Source organism: Podarcis pityusensis, assembly GCF_964106645.2.
Source record: "Podarcis pityusensis genome assembly, chromosome: 6".
Lineage (NCBI taxonomy): Eukaryota > Metazoa > Chordata > Lepidosauria > Squamata > Lacertidae > Podarcis > Podarcis pityusensis.
This window is the reverse complement of record NC_138030.1, coordinates 16,730,286-16,748,982: the sequence shown is the minus strand read 5'-3', so window position 1 is coordinate 16,748,982 and position 18,697 is coordinate 16,730,286. Positions and strand designations below refer to the sequence as shown.

Genomic DNA, 18,697 nt, shown 5'->3' with positions numbered 1-18,697 from the left:
AGCGCTGTGAAGCTTGCTCGCCTTGTCATCAGAGATAGGTCAGGAATGTTTTAATTTTAGGGATGGATTCTGCTTGTCAGTGTAGGATGTGACGGCGTGTAGTTCTGGAGATGAGATGTGAAGGGTGTAAAACAAAGAATGGGAAGAACAAAGACAAAGACACTCACATTATTAGACAGATTTAATTAGTCTGAATGGATATTATGCTAGATGAAGCAGCGAGCTGTGAAATTAACCCTTGATTACGGATCGGCGGATCATGCTCGTAAAGGGAATCAAAAACCTTTGTGAATAAAAGGGAAGGTGTGGTTCTTTCCTGACACCCTCTCCCCCGTCATCCTCACAACTTCTGTTTGGATCCAAAGGGAGGGGGAGCTTTGATGAATCAACCCTGGGTGTTAGCATTTTGAAAGCCATGAACGTATTTCTTTCAACCCATTTTGCTCCACAGAACTGGAGAGGCTCAGACCACAGATCTGAAACTCAGCACTGCAGAAATGAGCAGGGATCACCTTAGCAGCTGCTATATATAGTTCAACTCAGTCAATTCCTACCTAAATCTATGCGCATTTGCAATGCATAGGGAACGGGCAGGTCAGATTTAAGTTTATGATACAGGGAGCGACCCAAGGCTATTAACTTCCTAAGAGCTTTGCTATTGACTGTGGGTAGGATGTGGAGCAGATTTCATGAGTGGCCCTCATTTCAGTAGCCCGGGTGCTCCTTTAAAACCAGAAGCACCTTGTAGAAGATAAAATTTCAGAATGTAAGTGGAGAATTAAGATGGTATTAAGCAATAAAAGGATATGGCTTGGAGAAGGTCAATAAATGTCCAAGAGAGCCTAAAGTAGAGGACATTATCAGAAGGGAAAGTATCTTCGTTAAGAGGTTAATAAAGAAGTATTGGGCAAGGAAGCAGTATGGAACAAGCATGGCACAGAGAACGTATTGCACCTTGAGCTCCTTGCAAATGAAATAAGCATCTGTATATCATCATATCATTTCCTTGATTTTATTGCTTTATCTTTTTGTAAACTGCTTTGAAGGTGTGGGGGGTGGTTTTTTTACAAGCAAGTGGTATAAAAGTTTTATAAAGTATATAAATAATTATCACTTGTCACATCCGCATTTCAATGCAATATTGCTGCTAACTTCTAACTGTACCCTACTTCCTAATACAGTGGTACCCTGGGTTACATACGCTTCAGGTTACATACGCTTCAGGTTACAGACTCCGCTAACCCAGGAATAGTACCTCAGGTTAAGAACTTTGCTTCAGGATGAGAACAGAAATCATGCTCCGGTGGCACGGCGGCAGCAGCAGGAGGCCCCATTAGCTAAAGTGGTGCTTCAGGTTAAGAATAGTTTCAGGTTAAGAACGGACCTCCGGAACGAATTAAGTACTTAACCCGAGGTACCACTGTATTTGGTAAGAGACAACAAACTGAAGCTCAATGCAGATAAGACTGAGGCACCGTTAGTGAGCAGTTCCCTAATCCGGATGGATAAGAGGCTGCCTGCTCTTGATGGGAACGAATGGCTCTCTTAACCCTCCCCCAATGTGCTCTTGCCCTCAGCAAGGAGTGTGCACCAGTTGCTCCTCTGAGTAAGTAGCACCGATCCACTGGCAGAGCAGCACTTATCAGGCAGCCTCTGGCTCACTGGTGGATGAAGGTGGGAGTGGGGGGAGCGGTCCACCCCTGGTGCCATCCGGGGGGGGTGCCATCACGGCCACTGCCCTGGGACACGCGCCACTTGCCGTGCACCCCCAGGACGTGCGACGCACCCATGCCCTTGCCTGTTCGCTGCTCCGGGGGCCGGAGCATGTTGCTCTGCCACTGCTCTGGCTAGCTGGCAAATTAAAGCCTCACAAGGCAATCCTAAGCATGTCTACTGTGAAGACCTATTGAATTCATTGGGGCTTACTCGCGGGTAAGTGGAGGTCAGCATAGCAGCCTTGGGCTCACAATTGTTTTAAGTGGGGGTTTTTGGTTTTGTTTTTACCATTATCTGCTACAAAAGACAGTACAGTGGTACCTCGGGTTAAGTACTTAATTCGTTCCGGAGGTCCGTACTTAACCTGAAACTGTTCTTAACCTGAAGCACCACTTTAGCTAATGGAGCCTCCTGCTGCTGCCGTACCACCGGAGCATGATTTTTGTTCTCATCCTGAAGCAAAGTTCTTAACCTGAAGCATTATTTCTGGGTTAGCGGAGTCTGTAACCTGAAACGTATGTAACCTGAAGCATATGTAACCCGAGGTACCACTGTATGCAATATACATTTACCCAAGCGACCTACATTCTAAGAAGGATTTAGGTTTATGGCAATGTGTGGACATGGTGAATTAGGTTCAATTTGGCCTAATCCGAGGTAGACACATTTCCCTATCCAAGTTTAATCAGGACAAATACACTAACCTGTTACTTTTGATGAGTGATCGCAATCTGAAGCCAAATAAGATGTGATACTGCTCTGGCATGGGACTTGGAAGATCAGTCAAGATGGAGTCTCTTTGGGATGCTTAACTTTAGGAAAGCCACTTCTACTTTCCAGTGCCTTCCAACGTTACTATCGGGAAATGAGCTAGCAGTTTAAATTAAATCCCCGTTAAAAAAAACAACATCATGGGATTTTTAGAAGGACTGATCTTTGGATGCAAAACCTAATATAGTATGAACAGACTTACTTACTTTGAAATAAATGGGTTGGAGAGAATTATAATCTAACCGAACGACAAAATGGCCTTTAGTCTGGGCCATCATTCAGTTATTGGAATAGCTCAATAACAACAAATGTCAGTCTGGCTGAAGTTAATGGGACTGCAATGTCTTAAATCACAACAACTTACCTTTTGTGTGTGTGTGTTGACTTACGTCGTTGAAAAGATGTAGATGGAAAGAACCAAATGCACAAAAGTAGGCTGGGAGATAATGGACAACTTGGTTACTTTCCCAAGGATTTAAGAGGACCCAATGTAGTCCTCATGGGCTGCATAGTAAGAAAATGTTATCCCTAAGATGTGGATGCAGAAAGCTGAAGGTTATAATGGGTATTCATCCTGACTATGAACTGCTAATGATGTATCATATTATTTATATTATATTATATTATATTATATTATATTATATTATATTATTATTATTTATTATATTATATTTCCCTCCCTTGCTCCTGAAGGAGCTCAGGGTGAATAGCAGTACAATCTCTGTACGTGAAAAACACGCTCTTCTGATCTTTTTTTTAAGGCATGGCTTTCTTGTTACCACCATTTGAAGGGACACACTTTGTTCTTCACATGAACTACAAAGTAAAAACAAACAAACAGTGGTTCTTATTAAGTGAGTGAATAAGGTGAAAATGGAGAAGAGCTGTAGCTCAGCAGTGGAGCAGGTGCTTTGCATGCAAGAAGGTCCCATGTTCATTCCCTGGCATCAGGGTAGGGCTGGGAATATCTGAAACCCTGGAGAGCTGCCTCCACTCAGCGTAGAGTAAACAGCGGGTGGTGGTGTGGTCTCAACTACTGAGCCTCTTGAGCATGCCAACTGAAAGGTCAGCAGTTCAAATCTGTGCAATGGGGTGAGCTCCCATTGCTCTGTCCCAGGTCCTGCCAACCTAGTAGTACGGAAGTATGCCAGCTCAAGTAGATAAATAAGCACTGCTATGGCAGGAAGGTAAACAGAGTTTCTGTGCACTCTGGCGTCCGCCACAGTGTTCCGTTGCACCAGAAGTGGTTTAGTCATGCTGGCCACACGACCCAGAAAGCTGTCTGCAGACAGGCACTCAGGCTGAAGCAAGACGAGCGTCGCACTCCATAGTCAAGTTTGACTGGACTTAACCATCCAGGGGTCCTTTACCTTTACCTTTTACCTAAACAATACTGAGCTAGATGAACCAGTGAAGTGACTTGGTATAAGGCAAGACTAAGGTAGATAGGATTGTCTGATACCATATAAAATCTCATCCATGCTTATCTGAGAATCCCAACGGGATTCACTTAGGCATAGACCTGTGTAGGATTATACTGTAAATGCAGCTTGAATGTCCTGGTGAGGAAATGGAAATGGGATGATGATGATGATTTATTATTTATACCCTGCCCATCTGGCTGGGTTTCTCCAGCCACTCTGGGCGGCTTCCAACGGAATATTAAAATACAATAACCTATTAAACATTAAAAGCTTCCCTAAACAGGGCTGCCTTCAGATGTCTTCTAAAAATCTGGTAGTTGTTTTTCCCTTTGACATCTGGTGGGAGGGCGTTCCACAGGGCGGGTGCCACTACCAAGAAGACCCTCTGTCTGGTTCCCTGTAACTTGGCTTCTCGCATTGAGGGAAATGTCAGAAGGCCCTCGGCGCTGGACCTCAGTGTCTGGGCAGAATGATGTGGGTGGAGATGCTCCTTCAGGTATACTGGGCCGAGGCCGTTTAGGGCTTTAAAGGTCAGCATCAACACTTTGAATTGTGCTCGGAAACGTACTGGGACTTCTAGTGGAGGGCTAATGCTAGGCACTAAATAGTGAGGAGAGCAGGGCGGTGACTGTCAAAGTTTCCACTTGGGTGCCAAGGAAGGCAGCCAGTCTTCAGCTGAGCTCATGGAAAGCAGCAGCCAGAGAATTATAATTCCATGGTTGGTGGAGCTCCTACGGTTCACTGCTCACAGCTCAGCTCACTGATTTTCCTATGAGGTCATGGTGGATAGGCCTTATCCAGGGATAGGGGAGAAATTCAATTCAGTTCACTTTTAAAGGTGAACCTACTTTGCAAAACAATGTGTGAACTGAAACAGTGTCATCCTCCAAAAAATTCACAATTCTCCAAATTTTGCATTTCGGTCCTCCAGCCAGGTAATGACACACACACAAAATGCATATACTGAGGTAGATTGTACATAAAAATGCATATATTAGTGAAAGTAACATCCAAAAAAATGCATATACCGTATTGGGGAAAATATAAAATGTGTATATTAGGAGAAATTTGTGCTGCGTGCTTGTGAATTTTCATGAGTACCTTTTTTAAAAGGAAGAAAAGAAATGCAGACTGATGTGAAAATGTGGAGAAATGAATTTAAGATTGGGGGGAAATGGGAAACGTGGAGAAAGCAAAACTCATCGATTCACACATTCCTAGCCTGATCTGCTCCTACCAGCAATCCTAGGGCTGTAGCCCCCTCCTCTGGTTCTACCGCTGTTCTGGAAATCTCCCCTGTGTTTTTTCGACTGGTTGCCATCAATTAAAGAGAAAAGAAAAGACACTCAAAATTACCAACAGGGAGAGAAAATTTCAGTTGCTTTCTCATAAGTGGAGTTTCTAAGATTCCTGGAGAGGGGGAAATCATGTGCTTTAAATGTGTGGTGCAGACACAGCCGCTATTGAACTTTATACTGGCACAGGAAATGCATGCATTTTAGGTGGCAGTTTACCCCTTTTCACTGCTGTGCTTTAATGATGGCAGCGTTCCTTAATAGCAGCTTTAGTAGCTACTATTGCTGCAAGGAGTAAGTAGTCACCATATGCAATAAGTTGCTGCTATTGCTATAATTAGCAGTAAGTAGAGATTGGCAGCTCCAGAACTGACCCAGAATGGATTGTATTTCAGGCATGCTTACATCAGTGTTGATGCTCACATGGTTTGAGAAATTGCTGTGATGTGAGGGGGGGGGGTGGATCATCCAATCCCTGGAGTATCCATCTACATATGAAAGAAAAAATGTATCTACTGCCTGTCCTGAATATTCAGGAAATTCAGTTCATCATGCAGGGTATCTTCCGTCCTCAGATCCAAGTCAGACTCATTGCTTATGCTCAGAACACTCAATCCTTGTTTTGTTTTTAGCTCCTCTATCCCGTCTTCTTCCTCCCTCCCACCCCCCACCCCAAATGAAATTCGTTCCTATGCTAGCTTAGCATGTCAGCTTGTAAGTCTATAAAACAGTTTTCTACCAGCTGGAGGTCTAACATGCTACATGAATACATAACAGTGCCTAACCAAGAAGGTTTGTAATTCAGTAATTAGCTGTAATTAATGAACACAAAGTGAAGACTCATTTACAGTTTAAATTATCACATTAGCTCCTGTCACCCTCTATGTACACAAAACAGCAGGAATTCAATTATTTTTATTCTTCGGAGCTAATTTAAAATTTAAGGAATGCCATTACATGAAATAATAGGTAGGAAATGTAATAGAAATCACTGGGAACAGTTGGCCGACCATAGAATAGGAGTGTGTGTGTGTGCTGGCAGCGAGGGGGGGTGCTATCAGTGACGATTTGGAAATGTTTGCATGGTCTCTGTGGTTTTTTCCTGTCTTGTTTTTCAAGCATCTGAAGGGTTAGCATCCCGCCTTTCTTTGGGCGTATTTAAAATGAAAACAAGCTTGGGGGTTGCTGACTCTTTGTAGCAAGACTAGTCGTTAAGCGTAATTGTAGAAGCGGTTGATACAGATAATGCTGTTGATAGTAACAAGATGACAGCGGGGAAATGCTCCCAACATTATATTTAATGGGGCTGAGCCAATGGTATCTGCGCAGCCTCTCCTTGTACGATTCGCCAATCTCGACTAGCAAAACTTCAGTCTTAGCAGAGCTTAAGTGACTGCCGTTTTGCAATCTGCCTCTGTACACGCATCTGGAGTGTATGGGGGGTGCCTTTACCTTTTTATTTTATTTTATTTTATTTTATTGATTTATTTTGCTTTTAAGCACATCAGTTTGCATATACCCCTGTTGCATATGCTGCTTATGTGAGAACCCAGTTTAGCAAAAGAAAAATAAATCCAGACACACTCAGTACTAGTTCAGAAGCTCCTGCACTCATCTGAATTACCACCCTGTTTTCCTCCATCTTGATTTCAGAGCCAAACACTGCCTTATTTATTTATTTATTTGTCTGCTTGTTTCAGCCTGAGCAAGCAGCCCCATGGCCCAGTTTTTCGTGGGTGATCAGCTACTGAGTCGTGCATTTTCTGTAGATAGAGGGGCGGTAGTGACAAGGCAGAGGGAGGGGGTAGAACGGGGACTCTATTGGTGAAATGTTGCCGTAATTAATGAAACCTGCCAGTAATTGGGAAGGTGTAAGGCTTTGCAATATGGTAATGATAGTCATCTGCTCTCTGCCGCCACACGCCACGCCGCCAAACTCCCCTCTCAAACAATCCCTCATCATCTCTGGGATCTCAGATACTTAGCCATGCAAATCTTCCTGACAAGCCTCTATGGCTTTGTCTTCCTAACTGGACAGTATAGAGTTGTTTATGGATATTGAAGGCATTTAGGCCTCAGTTGGAGGTTGTTCAAAAATCGTTAGCAAAGTTGCCTTCACAGCATTGTCAAATATTTATCCTTGGTTTCAACAGCGGCCCTCCCACCCTCTTGTGACAAAATCAGCAATAGATTGTCTGATCTGGAGCTGACCATGCAATCAATTCTCTGCACACAGCGACACGTGTACACATGTATTATCCGAATCCTATTTTACCATCAATCTTACATAGAAATAACTTGAACAGGACTGTTCAAACGAGATTTGAAGCTAGGCTTCCACTTCAGCAGTGAACATTTGCTTCTCTTATGGGCTGAGGGAGGTCCACCTTGCCAACCACACTGCCTGACCTCAGTGGTGGACCTCAGTGGACTCTGATGTCTAGTAGGTGAAGGCCAAAGGACAACACCAAGTGAGATCAATGATGCAGACAGGAAACACCACCTAAAAAGAATCATGGTGTCACAGCAACACCATGTGATTTATGTTCCTGATACCAGATTTGAATAAGATTGTAATGGTGACTATCTTTCATAGTATGCACTGCGGTAGGAAGATTTTGGGCATCACAGGACAGCACAGAGTCTCAAAGGAAGATGTGCTCTCTCATACCCACATTCCCAGCATGTTCACACTTCTGTCTTAGCAACATCTACACTGGCTTGGTCATGTCCACAGAAAGGAAGGTGGCAGGATCCCCATGGATGTGCTCTACGGGGAGCTAGCTTCAGGCACCAGGTCCGTTGGCATACCAAGTCTGTAATACAACGATATCTGCAACAGTGACATGAAGGCTGCCAAAATCAACCCCGCCAACGTGGGAATCCTTTGCAGGCACCCGCAGTGCCTGAAGAAAGACAGTCAGGTTGTGCATCCATAGCAGTGACCAGAGGAGGAATGACCACTGGGAGGAGCACAGGGAGAAGAGACGCCATGGTGCATCTGCAGCAGCACAACCGGATGTCTTCATCTGCCCCAGCCGCAACAAAACATGTCTCTCCCATATCGGCCTCTACTGCCACAGCGGGTGATGCAACCTTCTAATGGTTTCCCTTAATCCCTAATGCACACTCACCTATTGTCTCCCAAAGCAGACAGAGGCCAACAACAAACTTTTGTAAGTTGCTTTGAGAGTCTCTTGGGGCCATGAAACAGGATATAAGTACACTCAACATAAATAATAATACTTAATCTTCTACCAAACTCCAAATCCAAACTCTTCTTCTACCTTAGTAGCTTCACACACACACACACACACACACACACACACACACACCCCGGATAATCTTCTGCTGGGGAAGGAATGGAAATCGAAATGTGCCATCATTTTATTTTTAAAATTAATATTGTACAGAATGTCTGTGTTTAAACAAAATCAAATATTTTCCAAAAATTGGTTTGCTGTAGGATTCTAAAATAGAATCCCTGTCCTCCTGAGGCACAGAATAAACTAATGTCATATCTGCACCATACATTTAAAGCAGTGTTTACCACATTTAACAGTCATGGCTTCCCCCAAACAAGAGTTATACTTGGAAGAATGTGTGTCCCCCCCCCCCCAACACAGAGAACTACATGCTATAGAAATAACAGTATGTGCAGGTTTGTAATTCTTCACTTTGATGTGTGTGGGGGGGGGGCTGCAATAGCTGCAATAGCAGCAGTGTGTACGTGAGTTTGAACAGAGAATACAGTAGATAACAGGGAGGAAATTATGGGTAAATACATAAAATATTGTTCTGCTGTGGGAGAGGTACTTGGCAGGCACTCTCCCATTCAAGGTGAGCGATAGGCAGACTTAAATAAATAAATAGATAAATAAATAATTGTCAACCTTATAACACTGACACAGAACACACACCAAATGTAGTCTCCTCACCAACTTCATGATTACACAAACTTGGTGTGTCTGCGTTACAGTTACCAATTTTGTTTCAGGGATTTCTTTTTACTTAATGAAAGGAGATCTCCTTGTTTCTCCTGTGGTTCAGCAGGCAAATGGAAGCCTATAACTGAAGACAACCACTTAACTTGCTTCAATCCCAGATGTGATTGCTTGATCAAGGGGTTAATCAAAGGCCTGAAGCAAATTGAAAAGAAGCAAAAGGAACTCCGGAATAATTAGGGACTCCTCCTGATTCCGCCACGCTTTTATCTCAGAGTTGCTGCAGACGTGTTGATAAGCAGAGAAGGCATGGCGTAAGGAGTGCAGTTGACTAGAACTTCCTGGACCACGCTTCTCCATCACAGGGAGATCTTTCACATCTACCCCAGCTGGGAAACACATTAGTGATGTGGGGAATGCCATGCAGTGGCGGAGCTTCATGCTCTGGCACCGGGGGGGCGGAGAGCAGGCAGGGGTAGGGCTGGCACCCCACCGGGATCGCGCTGCCAGGGGTGGTGCGCTCCCCCCACACTCCTCTTCCTCCGCCAGTGATGCCATGCACATCCCTCCACAGATGAGAGCTCTCTAGACTTGTCCACACCAAAGGGGGGGGGACTGTTTTCAGACTGAGAGCCACTTTCTGGCCCACCTTCCTGTAGTCACATGTCAGTGGTGGGCAGGGCCAGAGACAAAAGCGGGTGGATCAAAAATGTATTGCTTCCCCCCGCCTTTGTACAGCTTCTCCATGATTTCAGGGGGAAGATCTCTCCCCCACCCTACCTGGAGATGCCAGGAATTGAAGCAGATGCTTTGCCACTGAGCTAAGGCCCTTCTCAAAAGGCCAAAAGCGCCCCCCCCAATGTAATGTATAAGGCACAAAATCAGGTTCACAACAATGCTATGCATTTAAAGCACTCTAACTATTATACCACTTCAGTAGTCGTTGCTTCCTATTAGGTACCTTCCAAATAACTGAAATCTGAATGTTTCTGTGGCAGGGAGTTGCACTAGCTGCTCATAGCTCCCTTTTAGGAACTAGGATCTAATTTTAATCCAAATTAGGTATAATGTATTCATTTGCACCAACCTAAATATTAAAAAAAAAAAAATAGTCATTACTTCCCTTAAAGAATTGTGTGAAATGTAGTTTGTTAAGGGTACTGACAGATGAATTAAAACAACAACAAAAGGAATGAGAGCTGGGTTTTTTAAAGCATACAAACAAACATGAGATCTGGGTCACATCATCTATACTACACATTTAAAGCATTCTCTTTTTTAACCTGACTGTAAGAGTCATGACTATAATAGTCATGGCTTCCCCAATGGATCCCAATGGAAGCTATAGTCTCTTGGGAATTACAGCTCTGTGAGGGGCCTCCTGGCAACTATCCTCATGCTTAAGAAACTACAGTTCCCAGGATTCCCTGAGGGAAGTTTTAACTGCTAAAGTGGTATAAGAGTGCTTTAAATGTATAGATGTGATGGAGGGGGCATGTCCGGTTCTCCCACACAGGGTGCTGAGCTGAGGGGGTGCTTTCCCACCTCCTTCTCAAAAAAGACATGCTGGGCTTTGGGAAGGAGACGGGAGGGCTCTGGGACCCTGCCAGAGCCTTATACCTCCTTCCTAAAGCCCAGTGCCTCGTTTAGCTGGTTTTGTTCAAGGGTTGAGCAGTGGGTGGGTGTGTCAAATTTTGGTTTTGCACAGGGTGCCATATTACCAACATCCACTTCGGGAGAGGGAGCCACAATGGCGTGGTGAGGGAGAGAGGAGCCCCATTGCCTACAGAAACCACCCCTGATTTGCTTGACCAGGAAAGGTCACAGTGAGTAGTGGACTTCTCAGTGCCCCCTCTTGAAAGTAGCAGCAGAAGGCCTTTTGGTGGGGCCAGGTGTGTGCAGCTGTGTTTAATGTATCAGATCTGCTTGCCGCTGCAACAGTCTCTCTCTCTCTCTCTCTCTCTCTCTCTCTCTCTCTCTCTCTTTCTGATGCCGGATACAAACCGCTGTGCAGAGTAATTGCCAAATGCTTACATCAATGCATAAATAAGACAAATAAATTTATTTACATTATTCATATTTTCTGTGCTTTCCTGCTCTTTTATTTATGCCTTAAACAACAGTTACAGTAAATATAACAATAAAAAAGAGTGCCTGCAGCAGGCCGGATGATGATCAAAAAGCTCTGATATAGAGCAATTCATGTTTCTTCTTTACAATCGCTAACGAATCTTAACTTGAGCCGTGTTACGTTCCCATGTGAGTGATAAGCAATGATTTATTAGGAAGTGTCACGAAATCGGAATGCCGTACAGTGAGAAATGAGTGAGTGGGAAACGCGTTCCCAGTTTCCCAGTCTCATTACTCAAAGATGCAGAGTCCCTTTTCCTAGCCTAATTTCACCAGAGATTTTCTTAAAGGCCCTTGCTTTACAACAGGAGGGGGAGGGGAATCAACAGCCAAGGCTTGCAGAGAAATGCCTGACCCTGACATAGCCTTGCTGTCTGTTGTCTGTGCCATTATTATGAGGTACGGGGAGCCCTCACAAGGGCAACCCATGCTACTTACATGAACAATGTGATATGTGATCCAGGATGTTACAGATCTCAGCTTAGAATAACTTATTTTAAAGTTATTTATGTATGCATTTAGAGCTGTATCTGACATCATTGGTCCACTAGTGCTAGCAGATGGGTGGGTTTTAAATTGTGCAACAGAGGAACCCAATGCAACAGCTGCATTAGCAGGAACTCACTGCACAACAAATTGTACAATCTATTGTGCAACCAAGTTGCCAGCAGCAGGCTTACTGCTAGCACAAAATCTGTTGCCTGCACAACAGAGTTATCCCTGCATGACTTTAACTTAGTGGTACATTGAATACAATTCATAGTATTTTTTATATCTTGTTTTCATCCATAATGGAATTCAAGAAGTCATTTCCAGGGGGTCTCCGATTCACGTACTGACCAGACTGAATCTTGCTTAGCATCAAGCGTCGGTTTGTCCTCAGCATGCACACGGTCGCAATGGAATATTGAAGTGACCTGGCCCCCCTTGAAAATTTGGGGGGCCTAGGTCCCTGCCCCCACTAGATGGCACCCCTGCTTAGCATCATATGACCTGAGATCTGAAGATAAGAGAAACTAGGAGGACCTTGTCAGATTCTTTGTCCATCTGACCCCAAACCTGCCTACCCTAACAGCAGCAATTCAGGGTCTCCAGCAGAAATTGTTGCCCTGGTCCTTCTAACTGGCAATGCCAAGGAATGGGGCAATTTGCATGCAAAGGATGTGCTCTGTCGCTGAGTTATGATCCCTCTAAGCAATTCATAGAGGGCATATCTATCGATGACTATTAGCCACGATTGCTGAAGTGCATATGAGTGTGTGCCAGGGATGGTCACCAACTTGCATGGCTTTAAAGGTGGATCAGACAAATTTACAGAGGATAAGGCTATTGAAAACTGCTAGCCATGATGGCTTTGCTCTTGTCTCCATGGTGAGAGGCAGTATGCTTCTGAATGGCAATTCCTGAGAACCGCAAGAGAGGAGAATGCACTTGTCCGGCTTGTGAGTTTCCTACATCCATCTGCGTGGCCACTGTGAGAACTGGGTGCTGGACTGGAAGGGTCTTTGGCCTGATCCAGCAAGACTCTTCTTATGCTCTTGCGCTGTGTGTCTCCATATGGAGGGGCTGTATGGCATATATAAAGAGAGAGGGAGGCAGAAACAGAGAGATACTGCTGCTGTTTGTCTGCTGATGTCCTGGTGTGGGGTTCCTTTGCCTTTAAGTTTTGCTCAGGAGGGCAGATGTTCACAGGAGAGGCTCAACTCACCATCATGATGATTGAAATCACAACCACTGAATTTTTGCCCACACACAGCTCTTAGAAGGCAAGTACGCCTGCTTTGTTTTGAATCTGGCAATCTTGTCTATCCCCAAGCTAAAGTGGGGACAGCCCCATGGCAGGAAGCTGGCAGAAGTGCATCTTTTCCTTCCATTTTCCTGATGAACTTCCGTGTGCCATTTTAGCCTTGCAAAACGCAGAGTTTCCCATTGGCAATGCCAGCTTCTCCTTCTCCAGAGAAAGGTTGACATGATGTTTCATTTAAGAAAGTTGTCAGCGATGAGCAAAGAAAATTTCACAGCATCATGAAAGGGAACTGAAAGAAGAAATCTTTTTTAAAAAAAGCTTGGTGGAGACTTATTGATTTTATATACTCCTGACCATGGGCATAGCCAGGGTTTGTGGTGGGGGTGCGCTTCATGTTGGGAGGGGGCAGAACCTCAGTTGGTTAAGTATTTTTTTTATTCACTTGATTTGGGGGGGGGCAGCTGTCCCCCTTGTCCCCCCTCTCCACAGTTTACACAGAAAGAAAAACACTGCCAGCTCCCACTGATGAAATGCTGAGTTCTGGAAGCCAATAGGTGACAATCTGTGTCACAGTAATGAAACCAATCTTTTCACATGTTGGTTAGAACTTGCAAGGGTTCCAATTGGAGAATAGCCTCTACCCAAGGCGTCATGGACTTCGAAGAAGCACAAACTCAGGGTGAAAGGGAGTAATGAGCTAAGACAGGGGTTGGCAACCTAATGCCCATGGGCCACAAGCGGCCCATGGGGGTCGTTTAACCAGCCCATGCACCCCCGCTACCTGCTTGGTCGGCTCCCGTGTGCTGCGCTAAACCGGTGCAGAGCAGAGAGGGGACTGCCTTCCACAATGCTGGCCAGCTTCCAATTGGCTGCAGGAAGCTCCTGCAGCCAATAGGAAGTTGCGCACGCCTCCTCTGCGCGGAAGGCGCGCCAGAAACAGTGTTTGCGCATGCGCTTGTGCACACTCCGGCCCACCATGGTGTCTGTGGGACCATGAACCGGCCCAAGCCACAAAAACTTTGCCGACCCCTGAGCTAAGAGGTAGGTACATTTGGCAAACCCTCACCGTGATCAACCATGATTGGAAGACAATCTTACTCAGCTACAAGTGATCGCCGAAGAAGAAGAACCAGCTGCATGTGTGTGATTAGAGGTCATTAAACTCATTAATAAAAGAAAAATGGGTTGTGTTGTGAACAACCTAGGAGAGCTGGATGCAAACCATTGTGGCTCTCATATGCAAGCATATTTATTCAGAATCTCATTCTCTGAATGAGAACCAAACATCACTGAACTGAAATGCAATGCCCACCATTCAGAACGATACAGAACGCATCCCTCGTCTTTTTCTATATACCAGTCGCTACTTACTAGCTAATTTGCATGATATGTTGAGATGGTGGTTCTTAAGTGCACAGCTCATTACTTAATTGTTACGACTGACAGGTACTGTGATCGCCTGATAAGGAAGTTCAACAAAAGAGCTGAGCTGCAGTCATCGTTTCACCTAACCAAGCTACAATGTGATGGCTGCAATTATTACATGTTAAACAGCACCATGTGAACCAGCTCTTAGCATCCTCACTGGTGAAAGAGGGGCTAACTGCCCCATAGAAAATATTTTCAGGATCAATCAGCAGGTGGCTTGGAAATGGCATTCAGAGTGAGAGCGGAGTTCACATTCAACGCCAGTACAGGGCAGCTGCTGGTGGGCCCCTTTGTGCCAGCAAAGCTCACTAATGGTGCCCACTATATGGCCCCTTGCACTGACCATCTGTGTGACCTTTTGCACCTAGTGAGAGGCACAAACAGGGAGTAGGGAGCAGAGCTAGCCTACCAGGTGGCCGCACATCCCTCTTCACCTGTTGTTTCAAGATTGTTGTTGTTCTTTAGTCATTTAGTCATTTAGTCGTGTCGTGACCCCATGGACCAGAGCACGCTAGGCACTCCTGTCTTCCACTGCCTCCTGCAGTTTGGTCAAACTCATGCTGGTAGCTTCGACAACACTGTCCAACCATCTCGTCCTCTGTCGTCCCCTTCTTGTGCCCTCCATCTTTCCCAACATCAGGGTCTTTTCCAGGGAGTCTTCTCTTCTCATGAGGTGGCCAAAGTATTGGAGCCTCAGCTTCATGATCTGTCCTTCCAGTGAGCACTCAGGGCTGATTTCCTTCAGAATGGAGAGGTTTGATCTTCTTACAGTCCATGGGACTCTCAAGAGTCTCCTCCAATACCGTAATTCAAAAGCATTAATTTTTCGGTGATCAGCCTACTTTATGGTCCAGCTCTCACTTCCATACATCACTACTGGGAAAACCATAGCTTTAACTATACGGACCTTTGTTGACAAGGTGTTGTCTTTGCTTTTTAAAATGCTGTTTCAAGATGGTTGAGCACAAAAATGGCAGCATAGTCAAAAAGACCTGCTTCCCAGTACACCAAATGCAGCTGTAGGAACCCAGGGAAGGGCTTCATCAGACCTGCAAAAGGAGCGGTGCCCCATCTGGGTGTTATTGCTCTGGTGGGGGGGGCAGTGGGGTTTCCTAAGGCAGTGTGGAGAGGTAAGGGAGAGGCAGGAAGGCGCTGGAGGGGTAAATGACCACCAGACTTTGAAAAGCTGGTACCACTGGGTCCAGTTAATTCATTTTGTTGATGTAATTAAACTAAAATTGGATTTTGAATAAATGGTGCAATTGATTGTTACTGCTTTGAATTTCATTGTGTTGTTATCTTCCTCAGTGTGTCAAGCAAACCACTACTCTGAATGGTGGGGTTTTTTTATAGGGTAGGAGGCACTGGGGATGAGTTTATGGAACCAATCGGGCAGCAAATGAAAAGTTTGGGAACCATTGTTCTAAAGCATGGGCACGTTCATATGGGAGTAAGCAGTTCTTGAGGTTCTTTGATTTTAAACCATATGGGGCAGTCTTCTTCAACCTGGTGCCCTCCCAATATTTTGGACTACAAGTCCCATCAGCATAATGCTGGCTGGGGCTGATGGGAGTTGTAGTCCAAAATATTGGTAGGGCACCAGATTTGCTGAGGCTGCTAAACAACCTTATAGATACATGTCTATTTGCACTTTTGCTTTCTTATTGAATCCCTCTGGGACAGATGCACGTGAAAACACGTCAGCTCAAAGAAATGCAATTTTTTAAAGAGGCAATTCTGACTTTGTCATTTGCATTGTCATTTTGTTTTGTTTTTAATTATCTCTGATTGCAGGACCAATGCCTTAACCCCCAACCAGCTCTCCCGCCCTGACTGCCCACACCTTCTCCGCACGTCGCGCCGCGGCTGACATTGAACTTCCAACAACCCGGACTGAGAAGACTGCCAAAAGAATAATAAAAACCTCCAGCTATTCTTCTTCATCCTCACTAACAATTTGGTAATGAAGTATTGATTTCCACTCCCCTGCTTATGGACGATATTAGATTTTCATTGATAAACTGCAGCGAGGCTGTCTGGTCTCCACTGTCCCCTTCTGCTGTCACTAAAACAAAGTACCACTGAAGTAGGATAATGACTGAAAACATTGATGTACTTATTTTGTCAATTTGTAACACTCGACAGGAAAGGGGTGGGTGGGAAGTATAATTCTTCATCGTTTAATGTCCAAGCGTGCTCCACAAGATGCAGTCACACTGGAAGGTTTGCTTTTCATGGTAATCTCTGTTTCCTATTTATAACCCCTTTGGGATAGTTTGTCTAAAGGAAATGTTTCAACTCCGTGCAGCTATTAGTAGTGCACCTGGGCTGCCCAATCCAGTCATGGCACTAGGGATCAATACATCACCGTAAGCAGAAGAATTATTAAGTTAAAACAGATCCCGAGCCAAAAAAACTCGGAACAGCGTTAATCTTCCCAGCAAGTTGTTCCAATAGTTGCGGTTAACCCTGTTGTTGCCAAAGATTTGTTGAAAACTGATTGTTCCTCCAGCTCTTTTATTCACATTGTCTTTGCTTTCTTTTTTTAATTTAAGCATCGTCATATTTCTGTATTTCAAGGTGTATGCAATGAAACTTTTGCCCTCCAAACAAACGAAAATGAGAAAGGGTGTGTTTTTAACATGTGTAACGACGGCTCAAACCTTTTCCCAGCTTTTATCAATGCAAGAACAAACAGCTCACTTGTTGTCAAGACTATTATGGATACTTAGTAATGCAAAGACCCTAAGAAACACTATCTCCTGTTACCTATTTTTAAAATTCCAGCTCATTTTCCAAAGGAGCTAAATTGCCTTGAAAAAGAGGCAGAAGGAAACATTCTGTTTAAAAATGGTTCTTTTAACTTTTTCCCCCCCATTAAAACTTTTGAGGTTCCGATTTTAATTTGTGGAATATTCACGTTAATAATGAGATCTAATTAAGACATCCATTAAAAGCCCGTTAAAGTTAATTTAACGTAAAAATTCCAATAGAACTGTATTAGATTTTCTCCATTAAATTAACGTTATGGATTTTTAACGGATGTCTTAATTATATGTTATTATTAACAGGAATACTGTATTACACAGATTAAAATTGGGTTCTATGTCAACTCACGGATGGCTTCCAAGACGTTTTAATGGTGAGCGCTCCCCATCACCCAATACATTGTTTGTAGGGGTTAAATACAGGCACAAGCTCCTTTTCTCCAGCTAAGCATTTTCTATACAAAGCCAGCCTTTAAGAGACAATCTGCCTGTGCATTTAAAGAATGGGTTTTCATATCCTTAAAGGAGAAATAAGACTGCACTGAGTCATAAATTGCTACTCAAAATATAAAGAGGGGCATACACTAGGCATAAAACTGAAAGTGTTTTGGGGGAGAAAGACAGAATTCTTAGAGGAATAAAAGCAGTACAAGCTAAAGCTAAAATAAAATGGAATCCTGAACAAACATAGGCTGGAATCTGTTTAGTGTTTCCTCCAGTTTCTGAGAACAGAAAAATCTGACATCAGAATTGTCTGAGAAATTTTGACATGATCCCTAAACTCAACATGGAAGCAAGGAGGGGAGGGGGGGAGAGGGGAAAAAATCCCCTTCTTATTTACCTCCTAGGGAAAGTGTTGCCCTTATGCCACATATAATAGCAAATTGCTTTTTTTATGGCATGCATAACCTAGATGGGAAAAAATATGGCGCTTGAGGGAAGGAGGGGAAAAGTAAATGAAGTTCCAGGAATGTCATTCTGAAGTAATGAGGCATGGACAGAAAATATACCCCTCACATCATCGGATTGAGATGGCAGTCGAAATAGCTTCATTGAAGTGTCAGCACTCATCCATCAATCAATCATCCACAAGGAAAAATAGCGACAGTACAACGGGGCAGCTTTTATGGGATTTACTCATGGGCATAGGGAATAGCAGCTCAAATGTAGTTCTGACATGAAAAGCAAGGTGCTGATATTATTTTTTATGATGGGAGGATCATAAAGTGAATTGAGAACAGTGAGGTCTGTCTTTGCTTAACCTATTCAACTGGAAACAAACGGAGCTCAACTGGAAACGTACAGAGCCTTCGGATGGGTTAAGATTGAAGCATGCAGGCGCTGCGGCAGGCCACCGGCCATTGACAACGAAATTCTATTAAAGCCCAAATCGATGCATTAGTGCTGGGCTCCTCTGAAGCTGTTAAATTGCACCAAGCCCAGCCTGGGATTATTAAATGAAGTTACGTAATGG

General features: G+C 44.2%; 1 protein-coding gene across 3 annotated transcripts in view; it reads left to right on the top strand.

The window, feature by feature from the left end:
• TSHZ2 (teashirt zinc finger homeobox 2) overlaps nucleotides 1-17,909 on the top strand; it is a 333,627-nt gene extending 315,718 nt beyond the window's left edge. For all 3 annotated transcript variants that reach the window (XM_081011077.1, XM_081011075.1, XM_081011076.1), the window contains one exon: nucleotides 16,250-17,909. The gene's annotated coding sequence lies outside the window, so the exon portion shown is untranslated. The remainder of the gene's footprint in view (nucleotides 1-16,249) is intronic.
• Nucleotides 17,910-18,697: the final 788 nt, after the last annotated feature.